Source organism: Delphinus delphis, chromosome 12 (genome assembly GCF_949987515.2).
Source record: "Delphinus delphis chromosome 12, mDelDel1.2, whole genome shotgun sequence".
In the NCBI taxonomy this organism is placed as follows: Eukaryota; Metazoa; Chordata; class Mammalia; order Artiodactyla; family Delphinidae; genus Delphinus; species Delphinus delphis.
In genome coordinates, this window is record NC_082694.2 from 10,359,397 (window position 1) to 10,373,384 (window position 13,988).

Sequence of the window (13,988 nt, forward strand, 5' to 3'; positions counted from 1 at the left end):
ACATGCCACAACTACTGAAGCCTGCGCGCCTGGAGCCTGTGCTCTACAACAAGAGAAGCCACGGCAATGAGAAGCCCGTGCACTGCAATGAAGAGTAGCCCCCGCTCACCACAACTAGAGAAAGCCCGCGCGCAGCAACGAAGACCCAACACAGCCAAAAAGAAAGAAAGAAAGAAAAGCAGAAAGCAGAACTTTTGACCAGCTGTTCCCTCCCATGTCCACTGACCAGCATGAGCCACCTACGTCACCTCGGAGCAAGCCCAGCTCTCAGGGATGCTTCTGCCCTCATCTCTTTCCAGCCGGCTTTAGGACCAGTGCCCTCCCCTACGGTACTTAGAGAATTTCCCATTCTATTATCGACCCACTGGCTATTTTTATTTTGCCCTTTTCAGACTATCTGTACTCAGAAGCATTCTATGCATGCACTGAGCCCAATGACAGAAGCCAGCAAAGGGAAGGAAAAAATAAATTTTCAAGATACTTGGGTTAAAAATGCCAGCGCTGGTGAGGATTTGGTAGGAAAAATCAGTCTCTGCTAAAGTTCACTTAATTACACCCATCCTGGGCTTCCCTGGTGGTACAGTGGTTAAGAATCCACCTGCCAATGCAGGGGACACAGGTTCGAGCCCTGGTCTGGGAAGATCCCACATGCCACGGAGCAACTAAGCCTGTATGCCACAACTACTGAGGCTGCGCTCTAGAGCCCGCGAACTACAACTACTGAGCCCACGTGCCACAACTAGTGAAGCCCACGTGCCTAGAGCCCGTGGTCCACAACAAGAGAAGCCACCGCAATGAGAAATCTGCTCACTGCAATGAAGAGCAGCCCCTGCTCGCCGCAACTAGAGAAAGCCCGCGCGCAGCAACAAAGACCCAATGCAACCAAAAATTAATTAATTAATTAATTTTAAAAAATTACACCCATCCATGATTATATTCACACCCGTGATTAGGTGAATAGAGCAGATGCAATGAAGTAAAGAAAAGAAATTCCCCTTTCCATGCTACCCAGGCAGAGGTCCATAGGGCCTTGTTCTGGGTGCCCATCGTAACTTAAAGGGAAGCTTTCACAATGTCCAGAATGCTTGATGCCCTGCAAATGAAGGAGGAGGCGTCATCTGTTATTAAATAGTTTATACAGTTAAGGAAAGAAGGGAGGGAGGGAGGGAGGAGGGGAAAGAAAGAAAAAGAAAGAAAGAATGAAAGGAAGGAAGAAAGAAGAAAGAAAGGGAGAAAGAAAGAAATTCTTCTTTGCCCTCCCAGGGCCTTCAGTCTGCAGGGGAGACAAGACTCCTTGGGTAATAGTTAAATGATACAATCCAGAAAGAGTCAGGGGAGGTATTTGAGATGCAGACTGGAGTCCACGTTCATTCTCTGCCTGGCATTTGTTCCTGGTTAAGGCATTAAACCTTTCCTCATCTGCAGAGTTGAGAAACTTCCCGCAGCGAGGTGGGGACATTGTGGAGACGGAGGTGTATTAATGTGCAAAGCAGGAAGCCTGGACCTTGTCTGGCTCCTGTGAACGAGGCTGTAAGAACAAGAAAGTGATGTGCATGTGAGAAGCCTCTCTCCTTTAGGGGGCAGACCTGTTCCTCTGCCTGGGGTAGAAGTCTTTACTCACCTGAGTTGCCTCCATTTGAAAGTAAGGAGTTTGGAGAAGGTCCTTCCCCAAGGGGTCCTGATACCTGACCCCCAAGCATCCTAAAGCACTGCATTCACTCCATTGGGCCTGATGGGTTCTTTCCGGGACCTATGGCAGCACGTCTACACTTCCCGTGGTTGAGCCCCCTCCTTTCTGGTCCTGTGTAGGGAGACAGCCCACAAGGTTTATTGCCCTTTCTGTACCTGGCATTGAGCTGACACCGAGTATCCAGTGACGAACAAGATCCTGAATCAGTAACCTGGGATCTCCTTTCCCACTTCCTAGGCTGGGATCCTCCCAGCCTGGATTCTTAGCCCTTTTCAATCTCTGGGTCTCCACAATGGGGAGCTGTGGGCAGAGAAGCTGCCCATCTGCTGGTGGAGCTCAGAGCCTGAGGTCTGCCATGGCCCCAGGCTGGGCAGAGCCCTTGGGGGATGCCGTGGGCCTGGGCTGTGACGGCCTGGCTGGCAGCAGTGGGACACCTTTTCACAGTGAGACACGGATCATCCTCAATACCTGCCACGGTCTGTTTCATCACTGTCTATGAGTCTATAGTAACCCTGAGCATTTGCAGGATACATCTGTGCCATTTAATTGTCTCAGGAGGGGGCTTGCCTGGTAGCGCAGTGGTTAAGAATCCACCTGCCAATGCAGGGGACACGGGTTCGAGCCCTTGTCCGGGAAGATCCCACATGCTGTGGAGCAACTAAGACCGTGAGCCACAACTACTGAGCCTGCGCGCCTGGAGCCCATGCTCCGCAACAGAAGAAGCCACCGCAATGAGAAGCCTGTGCACTGCAATGAAGAGTAGCCCCCCTCGCCCCAACTAGAGAAAGCCCTCACGCAGTAACAAAGACCCAACGCAGCCAAAAATAAATAAAAATTAAAAAAAAATTTTCTCAGGAGGGAAGGAGCAAGCATGAGGTTAGCTGGATGCTGCCTTTTTTTTTTTTCCTTTGGCCGCACTGCACGGCACGCAGGATCATCTTAGTTCCCCGAACCGATGCCCCCTGCATTGGACGCGCAGAATCCTAACCACTGGACCACCAGGGAAGTCCCTGGATGCTGCCTTGACTCACATCCCAACGCAGGTCATCCCAGCGCGTGGGGACATGAGGACCTGGTGTGTGAGACAGATACTTCATTGAGCCAGAGAAGGGGATGAAAACATCAGGTCAGTGGATCCAGGCCAATAAAAGGATGTGCCTCTGAGAAGCAGTCAGATGCCAAAGCGGCAAGGGGAAGGAAGCATTTGTATTCACTGGCTAGGATTCAAGGCTCCCACGGCCATAGGACAGGTTGTTCTCCTTTGGGACAGACTCACGGGAGGCAGGATGCCCCACCATGCGGGTTCAGGCACAGCTTTGGAGGCACGATGGGGGTGGTGGCTTGGCCACAGATTCCCTGTGTGACCTGGGACTCCGGGACATTCTTGAGTGCGGAGTGAGAGGATGTCTGGCCCATGGTAAGAGCTCAATACCGTGACAATGATGGGAACGATGCAGCCAGGATTTTTAGAGGACACGCAGATGTCCTTAGCTCTGCTGTGTCTCTCTATCCAACTTCAGCCAGTCTTCTTGTCCTTCCCCTTCCCTTTCCTGCGGAGGAAGAAATCAATAGAGGATGATGGGGAAAACCAGAGGCTGAGGGGGAGATCACCGAGGACTGAACAAGACCACGTGTGGCCCCCTTGGGCCTCCGTGCGGAGGGAAGAAAGGAGGCTGGGGTTAGGGGAGGTCGAGCTGGTGGGGGGCAGGGGGGCTGGGCGTTACAGACAAGCTCTCAGGCTGCTGGGAGGGAGAGAAGCCTCTCATTCGGGATCAGAGAGACCTGACACCCTGCGAGCCCAGGCCTAGGGAAGCCCCTGCTGTTCCAGGGCCCCTGTGGGGAGCCCTGGGCAGCACTGGGTGTGAGAGGGGCCTGCTGGACCTAGGACTCTGCCCGCTCTCCTTCCCTCCTGCTTCCCTCCCTGTCGGGTGCACTGGAACACCCTCCGTCCCCAGGACTGGCTACCTCAGCAAGCTTTTCCTTCTGCCTCCCAAAAGGGAAAGACCCTTTTCTATTTTTTAAAATAAATTTATTAATTTACTTATTTATTTGTTTATTTATTTATTTACTTTTGGCTGCGTTGGGTCTTCATTGCTGTACGTGGGCTTTCTCTAGTTGTGGCGAGCGGAGGCACTCTTTCTTGCGGTGCGCGGGCTTCTCATTGCGGTGGCTTCTCTTGCTGCAGAGCATGGACTCTAGGCGTGTGGGCTTCAGTAGTTGTGGCACGCAGGCTCAGTAGGTGTGGCTCACGGGCTCTAGAGCACAGGCTCAGTAGTTGTGGCGCACGGGCTTTGCTGCTCTACGGCATGTGGGATCTTGCCTGACCAGGGCTCAAACCCATGTCCCCTGCATTGGCAGGCGGATTCTTAACCACTGCGCCACCAGGGAAGTCTGACCCTTTTCTATTTTAACAGATTAACTGCTCATCGCTAGAAAAAAACTAAGAAGAGCAAGCTAACGAACGCTGAGTATTTATAGAGGCTTATGAACCAAGTTTTTGGAGTCATTGTCCCTAGTTTCTGACCCTTTTTCTTAGTTGGCAGAAATGTCACGGGCTCTGACCCTTACCATCTGGTGAATTGGGGCAAAGTGCTTGGCCTCTTAGGGCCTCGGTTTCTCCATTTTAAAGATGAAGATCAAGAGACCCTTCTCTCTGTATTGCAAGAACCAAATGAGCCCTGGTTTGAAAGCACTGCTCTGTAAACACTGGTTTCTTTCCCTTCCTCCAGGCCAGGACTTTCACATTACTGTAACTTTCACTCATTTATCCATTCATGTATTTTTATATTTTTGCTGGGCTTATAAAATAGGTGTTATACATGTTCATTGCAATAAATTCAAATAACACAGGGTGTATAAAGCAGAACACGAAAGCTCCCCTACCCCCCTTCCACTGCCCAGGGGTTGTTTTTCTGGAAAGTATCCAGCCACTGTCTGCCCTCTTCATTTGCTTCTCTTCCCTAATCTGGACTGGAGGCCATTTCCCCACTGGGCTGAGAACGCTTCGGGGCAAAAACTGTGTCATAGTCATCTCTGTATCCGGAATACTCAGCATTCCATATGCGTTTGTGGAATGAATTGGATTTCCCTTTAAAAAGAGGGCAGGGGCTTCCCTGGTGGCGCAGTGGTTGAGAGTCCGCCTGCCGATGTGTGCCCCGGTCCAGGAAGATCCCACATGCCGCGGAGTGGCTGAGGCCGTGAGCCATGGCCGCTGAGCCTGCGCGTCCAGACCCTGTGCTCCGCAACAGGAGAGGCCACAACAGTGAGAGGCCCGCGTACCGCAAAAAAAAAAAAAGAGGGCAAAAACAATACTATTGGGGACCAGGGATGGGAAATGAGGAGGAAGCATTTAGCCAGTAGCTTTATATATAAAATTGTAACTTAGAAAGCTGTTTCACAAGACGATATTTACCCCTTGATATCATTTCTGCTCTGTTCTATTTCTTAGGAAAAAAAAATCTGATCTTGATCCAACTAAATTGATTTCTTGACAGGGTCACAACTTGAAAAATACTGGTCTCATGCGTTGCTCACGGGCATCCACTGGAATACCGTTTGGGGGAAGCCTATGAGGATGGTGGGTGTTAGAATGCTCTCCTTGTAAATGTCCTCCATGCCAACAGTGCGTTCCATAATCCACATGTGGCAATAAATCAGCCCAGGCAGATCAGTGAGCCAAGTTCCTGATTCCCAAACCTTATTGGCTCCTAGCCCGACCCAGGAAGGGAGACTGCCTTACAGATCTTCATTCCCAAGTGCCCAAACAACTGCCAAGTCACCAAATACCTGTAGAGCCTTCAGCAACCAGCTCATCTTGCTAACCTCAGGTCCTTTATCTTTAACCTGAGGGAACTGGATCAGATAATTAGGTTCTATCCTAATTTAAATTCTTTGATCTAGGATTCTTCCTGGACAACCAAGGGAGGAAGGTAAAGGCAGGTCAGAGGTAGTGGGCATCTGTTGTTCTGGTCTGTTCCGCTTCCTTCCCCTCCTTCTGCAAACGGCACCTCCCTTTCCTCTGGGAACCTGTCCCACCTCCATTTTCATGGGTTCTGGTGGGGATGGGCAACTGACCAGGCCTGGACAAAAGTACCCCAGGCCACAGCAATTGACCTAGGGTGGGTAGGACACCAAGAAGGGCCAATCAGGAGCCTGGGTTTTTATATAAGGGGAGGGTCCCTAAATGGAGGTAATAGAAGCCTCAAGCTGTCTGTTACTATGTCCCCTCCCCCTGCTGAGGGCAGTACTTCTGTTCAGCTTCACCACAGCCTTGAAAAAAGGGGTACCATTAGTCATCTCCTTTCACAGATGAGAAAAGGGAGATTTGGAAAGCTGAAGAAACCTGCTCAGGGACTTCCCTGGCAGTCCAGTGGTTAGGACTCCGCACTTCCACTGCAGGGCGCACGGGTTTGATCCCTGGTCAGGGAACTAAGATTCCCGCATGCTGCACAGCACAGCATCCCCTAAAAAATAAAGAAAGAAACCTGCTCAGGATCACACAAAAATGGATTTCGATACTGTTCCAACCTGTCTGGACTCCAAACCTTCTTAGCCCTCCTGCGTGTGCTATACCCATCTGAGGACTAGGGTTCCAGGAGCAGAACTGTAATCGGTTGACTGAGGAATTTCAATTCAGTGGGGACTTAAGATGACATGGTTTTATTTCTTCTCTAATCAAGGCTTTTAACCAATCTCTGTCAAAATTCCCCCTTCCAGCCCTCCTTGAGTTCTCTGGTGGGTCCACCATCTTTAGTGTGACTTTTAGTATCAGGAACCCAGTCAGGCCCATTAACAGCTGACATCTCATTTCTGACTTACGTCACCTGTGCCCCCTCGTTGTCGTCCTTCTCCAGGCGCGGGGTCCAGGGTCTGCTCCAAGGACTTGGAGTGGGGAAGGGCCTTGGTCAGCCTTTCACTCCTCCAGTCACTGCAGCCCATTTGGGGTGAGTGTGTATGTGTGTATCTGGTGTCAGGCGGAGGGGGTTACTTCATTCTTCCTTTTCAGGGTCAAACTTCTCCAGCATTGGGGCCTGGTAGGGCAAGGGGACAAGGGGAAGGGCAATTCCTCTTTACTTAACCTCCCACAGATTAGACCCCCCCCCCCTTTATGGCTGTTGCTGCTTGACTGAGTGTGGCTTGTGTCCAGGTATTGGCTTCTTATGGGGGGGGGGTTTAGCTCAGCTTCTGTTGGGACTCCTTGCCCCCAGCTTCTTGCTGTCGGGATAACCTTTGCCTGGCAGACAGCCCCTCTTGAGTCCACCCAATGGATGCTGTAGAGACCACTCCACTGATGACCCCTCTCTCCGCCTCAGGTCTTCAGTTCTCTCCTCCCTTTGCTCTAGGAGTCACAGGGCAGAACAGCAAGTCTGGTGCTTATGGTGGTATAAGATGCCAGTCCCTCTTCTTGCAGGAGCCCCCAAGTTTTCTCAGAGCACCCCCTTCACCTGACTTTGAGAAGTATGTTAGTTACCTATTGCTGCATAGCAAATTATCCCCAGAAGTTAGTTGCTTAAAATAGTAAACATTTATTATGTCATAGGTTTTTGGGGTCAGGAATTAGGAAGCACTTTATTTTATTTTATTTTTTTAATAAATTTATTTATTTTATTATTTTTGGCTGTGTTTGGTCTTCGTTTCTGCACGCGGGGTTTCTCTAGTTGCAGCAAGCCGGGGCTACTCTTCGTTGCGATGGGCTGGCTTCTCATTTCTGTGGCTTCTATTGTTGCGGGGCACAGGCTCTAGGCATGTGGGCTACAGTAGCTGCAGCACGCGGGCTTAGTAGTTGTGGCTCGCAGGCTCAAGAGCACAGGCTCAGTAGTTGTGATGCACAGTCTTAGTTGCTCCGTGGCATGTGGGATCTTCCCAGACCAGGGATCAAACCCATGTCCCCTGCATTGGCAGACGGATTCTCACCCACTGTGCCACGAGGGAAGCCCCTAGGAAGCAGTTAAGCTGGGAGGTCTGGCTCAGAGTCTCATGAGTTGAAATCAAGACATTAGCTGGGGCCTAATTCATCCGAAGGCTTGACTGGGGATGGAAGATCCACTTCCAGACTTGCTCACATGGCTGTTGGCAGGAGGCTTCAGTTCTTTTCCATGTGCCCTTGTCCACAGCGCTGCTCACAACATGGCAGCTGGCTTTCCCCAGAGTTAGTAATTCAAGAGAGAGCAAGACGATGTAGAAACCATGATGTCTTTTATGATCTAGCCTTAGAAGTGACATACCACCTGTTCTTTCCAATTCTATTGGCTATATGTACCAAAACTGACACACTATGGGAGGGGGTTATCCAAGGCATGAATAGCAGGTGTCACGGACTACTGGGGGCCATTTGGAGGCTGGCTGTCACAGGAGGTGAGGGAAAATCCTCTACTGAATACTGATCAACCAACAAACGTCCCCCAACGCTGACCCCCAACAGCTTCTCTTAAAAATTGGGAATACGGTCTTACTGGGTTAATGGTTAGGGTTGGAGAGCCTGTTCTCTGCTTAGAAGTTCAATAGACACATAAAGCCATCATCACCAAAATTAAAATATTGATTTCTCCTCCAAAACATATATCTCCCATAATTTCCCTTTTATCAGTATATGGCAATTCCATCTTTCCAGTTGCTGTGGCCAAAACTCCAGAGGCATCCTGCTCATCTTTTTCTCTTATGTCTCTGTCTGATCCATCAGCAAATCCTGTTGGCTCTACCTTGAAAATACATCTAGAATCTAGGTACCTCTCCCCACTTCGGCTGCCACCACCCAGACTCCAGGCACCTTCCTTTAGCACCAGTATAGCCTCCTAGCTGGCCTCCTTATTCCTACCCTTTCCCTCCCACATTCTGTTCTCAAGGCAACAGCCAGAGTGATTTTTCTTTTTCTTTTTTTTTCTGGCCGCACCACATGGCTTGTGGGATCTCCGTTCCCCCGACCAGGGATTGAACCCCTGCCACAGCAGTGAAAGCCTGGAATCCTAACCACCAGGCCACCAGGGAATTCCCCAGAGTGATCTTTTAAAAACATAAATTATAAACCTCTTCTGATCCAAACCTTCTAGAAGCTCAGTTTCTTTTAAAGTAAGAGCTAAACTCCTGACATTGGCCTATACACTAAAGAGTTTTGTCTTAATCCTGTCAGGGAGGAACAAAGATTCTTATTGGGGAAGTGATGTAATGGAAACTAAAATTTGGTCAGTGTGTTGAGGAAATGGGGTGGGAGTGAGTCCAGCAAAGAAGCTGCCATTGTAATTCAGATGTGAAGGGACAGGTAGCAATTAATAAAAATTACCTCCCATTTATTCAGTGCTATGTGCCAAACACTGTGCTTTCCACACCTTTCCTCATTTAAATATTTATAGCAATTTTGTGAGGTAGGTGTTATTATTATTCTCCTTTTACAGGTAGAAAAACCAGGTCCCAAAGAGGTTACATAACTTGCCCAGGGTCATACAACTAGGCAAGGTCAACAGAGCCATGTATTGAAACCCAAACCTGTGTACTACCAATGCTTTCCAAGCTGTCATTTTCATTGACAAATGTTGAAACCAAGGGACATCATAAGAGTTTTCATGACAGAAAATAGAAATCTTTATTATAAAACAGCCGTGCATCAGTCTAGTTGTTTAAAGAAATTCCAAGTGGAGTATGATTTAAAGAAATAAAGCCATGTCTCTATAATTGGGCTTCTTACACATTAGTCTTCAGTTTTTGTCCTTTAGTGTGTAGTCTAACCTTGACTTCTTGGCTCTCTCCCAGAGCCAACAACCCTCCATCTGACTTTGGAAATAGCCATCATCAGGCTGGCTTAAGACTCTGGGCCAGGTTAATTTCCGAAGCCACAGGATGGCTTCCCTTGACTCCATGGCATCCACTCATCCTGAAGAGCCTGCCATTCCTGGCACAGATGGGCTCTGAATTCTCTGCACAGAATGAGAATTTCCCTCCTCATCCACCCCCTCCCATGGCTTCTGTCATAGCTGTAGCTCAGCTGTATCCATGCACTTCCCTACACATCCAACTCCTGGAGAGCTCAGGGCTCTTCCATCTGTTCATCTACCACAGGAAGAAGGAGAGTGAGGACAATTATACCCAACAAAGACTTTACTTAGCTGTTTGACCTCCAAAGCTATAGCTTGTTGTATTTCTCATTAGAAACCCCGGTGATAAGATTTGCACATTACACACTTCCACTCTGCACCCCAGATCCCTGAACAATATCCTCAAATAAGCCAGTGGTTTCTACTTCATTGATAAACCTACTTCTAACAGAGGCACTTTCTTTCAAAGGGACCAAACCCACTTTCCCAGAACACAGTCCAGAACACAAGTGAGCAAGCCATAGCAAAGCTTTACAAACAATACTAATCTGTACACTTATAGAACTCTTTAGAGTCAGCAAGGTGCATGTGCATCCTTTATCCATTCTTTAGTTTAATGCTGTCAACAGTCAAGTGTGGTAGGTTTCATCACACCGAATTTACAGGTAGAGAATTTGAGGTTCAGAGAGATTATGTAATTTGCCCAAGGTCATACAGTAGAGCTGGGTTTCAAAAGGGCAGATGTTTTCATCCCAACTCAAACATGCCAGAGTTCTCCTCCCCCCACCCCCATTCTGTAACTTTTGGTGCCGCTTATATCCCAACTCTGTGACAAGCAGGCATCTGGATGCCTAGAGGCAGTCCCTAATTCATAAGAGTTCTCCCACTTCATCGAGCCATCACAGATCTAAGATCTGGTCCTTAGGATATTGGTTTTTATTAATTCACTGATTGATTAACAGATTGGAGAAGGTAAGTCACACTAACTAAGCAAGTAACTAAGTGATAAACCCAAATATGGATTTCTTAACTAATACTGTGGCTTGTTGGGAGGTCAGAATTTGTAAGTTGCCACTGGAAAATAGTTGGCCAATTAGTGTTGGAGCTACTGTCCCCTTCTATGCTCCAGGGTCTGCTGGGAGAACTGGAAATGGAGGGGGGTGGGGCCAGGTCAGCTGCAACTTTAGGGCTGAAGATGGGCCCAGCCCCAAGGCTCAGCCTGGATCTCTGAGGAGGGAGGAATGGTCTACCTGGTTTGGGGACGGCTGACGTTAGGCCCTGCTTTGTGTCCTAGGTTTGGATGAGGGTAGATTTAAATGGAATATCAAGGTTTAGAACTGAAGGGTGGTACTAACACAATATTGTAAATCAACTATACTTCAATTAAAAAAAAAAAAAAGGGAATTGCAGGGTGGAAGGGAGGGAAAGGACGGGGCCAAGATTCTACCTTGGAACCTCCTTCATGGGGTGTGGAGCATCAGGCTTTAAGGTGCTCCCGTTTGACTTTGAAGACAGGAAAGTAGGAATCAACCAGAACTCTAGAATTCACAGCTCACTTTGCACATGAATGGCCCCCACCTTGGAGCTATGCAGCCCTAGATTGTGATTCCGTGGAGAAAAAGAGGGATATCAGGCAGCTGAAAGGGTGGTCGGTCAAGACCTGACCCAGCTTTCAGAAGGTGCCTCTACGTGTGTGTAGGGCAGTGCCGGAGGGGGGCAGGGCTCCTTTTTCTCTTTCTTCCACCTCCCCTCAACACCTTGACGTGTTGAACTTTATCTGAACCTTGTACTTCTGGAAAGCAGCTACAGTCAAGAAATGCCTCCCCTGCTTTGTGTCCCCCCTCACCCCATTTTGAGTTCTGAAAATAGCCAACTTCAAAGGACTATCCTGTTCTAGAATATTCCAAGATAAGACCCCCTTCCACCCTTCCTCACTGACTCAGATAAGACCCTCTCCAGCCTTCCTCATGATGACTCCCTTGTTTACCTGCCTCTATAAAACCCCAGTTCCCGGGCTTCCCTGGTGGCGCAGTGGTTGAGAGTCCACCTGCCGATGCAGGGGACACGGGTTTGTGCCCTGGTCCAGGAAGATCCCACATGCCGCAGAGCGGCTAGGCCCATAAGCCATGGCCGCTGAGCCAACATGTCCGGAGCCTGTGCTCCGCAACGAGAGAGGCCACGACAGTGAGAGGCCCACATAACGCAAAAAAAAAAAAAAAAAAAAAAAAAACCCACTTCCCTCCTTTTCTTTGATGCATTCCTCATTAGTGAGCATTGTCCCTTTTGCAACAGTCTGACTTATTGTCCTGTGCATTTTGTCTTTTACACCCTTCTCTTTTATTCCCTTTTTATTCATTGTAATGAGTTTCATAATGAGACATCTCCTGACATAATCTACCAAAAATCAAGCTCACAGACTGCACAACAATATGAATGTACTTAATGCCTCTGAACTGTATACTTAAAATGGTAAACTTTGTGTTATGTATATTTTACCACAGTAAAAAAATTCCAGCTGATAGAGAAATACAATGAAAATAATTTTATTCAAAACAATGAGAATCCCTACTATGTGCTGGGTGATGGGTTAGGGAGTGGGGAAGTGGGTGGGGCCTGGGATAGGAAATGAGTAAGATCTGCTCCCTGTGGTCCAGGAGCTCTCAGACTTGCTGGGGAAACAAACATATAATCTGCTAATTGAGCACCATAATTCAGAATGACACACATTGTAATAGACATGTGTACAGCCTGATTTGACTCAGGCTGAGCAGGGCCTTGAATGTTACACTAAGGAGTTTGGATTTTATCCTGTGGTCATTGGGAGGCATGCACGGTTTTAAAGCCAAGGTATGACACGGATAGATGTATTCAATTCCTAATGTCTTATCACCAGTCATCTGCTTTGTGTGGAGCGTGTAAAAGATCAATAGCTGTGACAGCTTTAATTTTAAAAAGTTGATCCCCCATAAAACAGGCTCATAGTCATATATCTCCTATTAAAAATATTTATGCTCAGGAAAGAAGGATTAACTTTGGTCAAGTCTATTGGGAAGACAGAGACGCAGAGCTGGCAAGTACTGTGTAAGAAATGTGCTTGGGAACACTGAGAGCTCAGAGTGGGGCACTGCCCGCTGGCTGAGGGAGTCAGGGAAGGCCTCCAGGAGAAAGTGGGCTGGGGCAAAGGAGAGGGAACAGGGGAAACTGGAGCATATAGACAAGGAAGGGGGCTGTGGGCCAGATGGCAGATGGCTTTGTGTGCTAGGCTGAGGGGCCTGAATCTCTTCCCCACAGGTGATGGTGAACCATACCGGGCTCTGTTAATAATGATGGTGATGCTGCTGATACTGCAGTGCTTACTACATGGCAGACACTACTCTAAGAAGTAAGAGCTTTACCTGTATGGACTTATTTAACCCTGACACTCAGGAAAGTGCATGGGTAGATGGTTTAGATCACTTGGATGGCCATGTGGACAATGGTGGACAGAACAACAGTTGGGACACTTGCTGTGGTTCAGGGGAAAGACAAAGGGAGGGATGGAAAGGATGTGATGGCTTTGAGAAATAGTTAGGGATAAAACAATCAAGACATGATTATTTACTGTTTCGGTGGTGGAATTGCTGAGAAAGAGAATGGAAGCTGGGATGAATCTCACTTTTTTGGCTTCGGGGCCCGGATGTATTATTGCACCAACAGGTAAAGGATTGATTACTCTGTTCCATTTCTCAGAGGACTCGCTGAAGTCGCCCGGTGCCTCCTACTCCCTCACGAGTAATTTAGAAGTTAGTTTAATTTCCAAACATTTGAAGATTTCTCAGAAATCTTTCTGTTATTGATTTCTAGTCTAATACTGTAATGATAGGAGAACATCCTTTATGTGCTTTCAATTCTTTTAAATTTGTGCAGGTTTGGGTTTTTTGGTTCAGATTATCTTGCGAAATGTTTCTTTTGCACCCGAAGAAAATGTGTCTTCTGCTGTTGTTGGCTGGAATTTCTATAAATGTCATCAGGTCAAGTTGTTTGATCGTGCTCTTCAAGTCTTTTATAAATTTGATAATTTTCCTGATAATTTTCCAACTGCTGGAGTTGTGAAGTTGTCTATTTCTCCCTTCAATTCTATAGATCAGTTGATAGATCCGCACGGTCAGGAGGGTACTATGGCAGAGAGGCTAGAACGTTTGCGTGGAACTGGAAGAAACATTTTATCTCTTTAAATTTACTGTAGAATGTATAGACGAAATGGAAATCACTACGTATCCCAGCAGGCCTAGTGGCACTCAAGACAAATGCAAATAAGGGAATCCAGGCATTCGGCCACGCCCCTTTCCTGAGTTGGCAAGACAAACTGGTACTCAAGCCAGCCAATCGGAGAAATGCTCACCTGTGGGGGCGGGGACTCGACGAGAGCCAATAGGACGTGAAGAAGGTGGTACCATGGGCCAATGGCTTGGACGACGGGGCGGGCTTTCGATGAAGGGAAGGCAGTGGGAAAG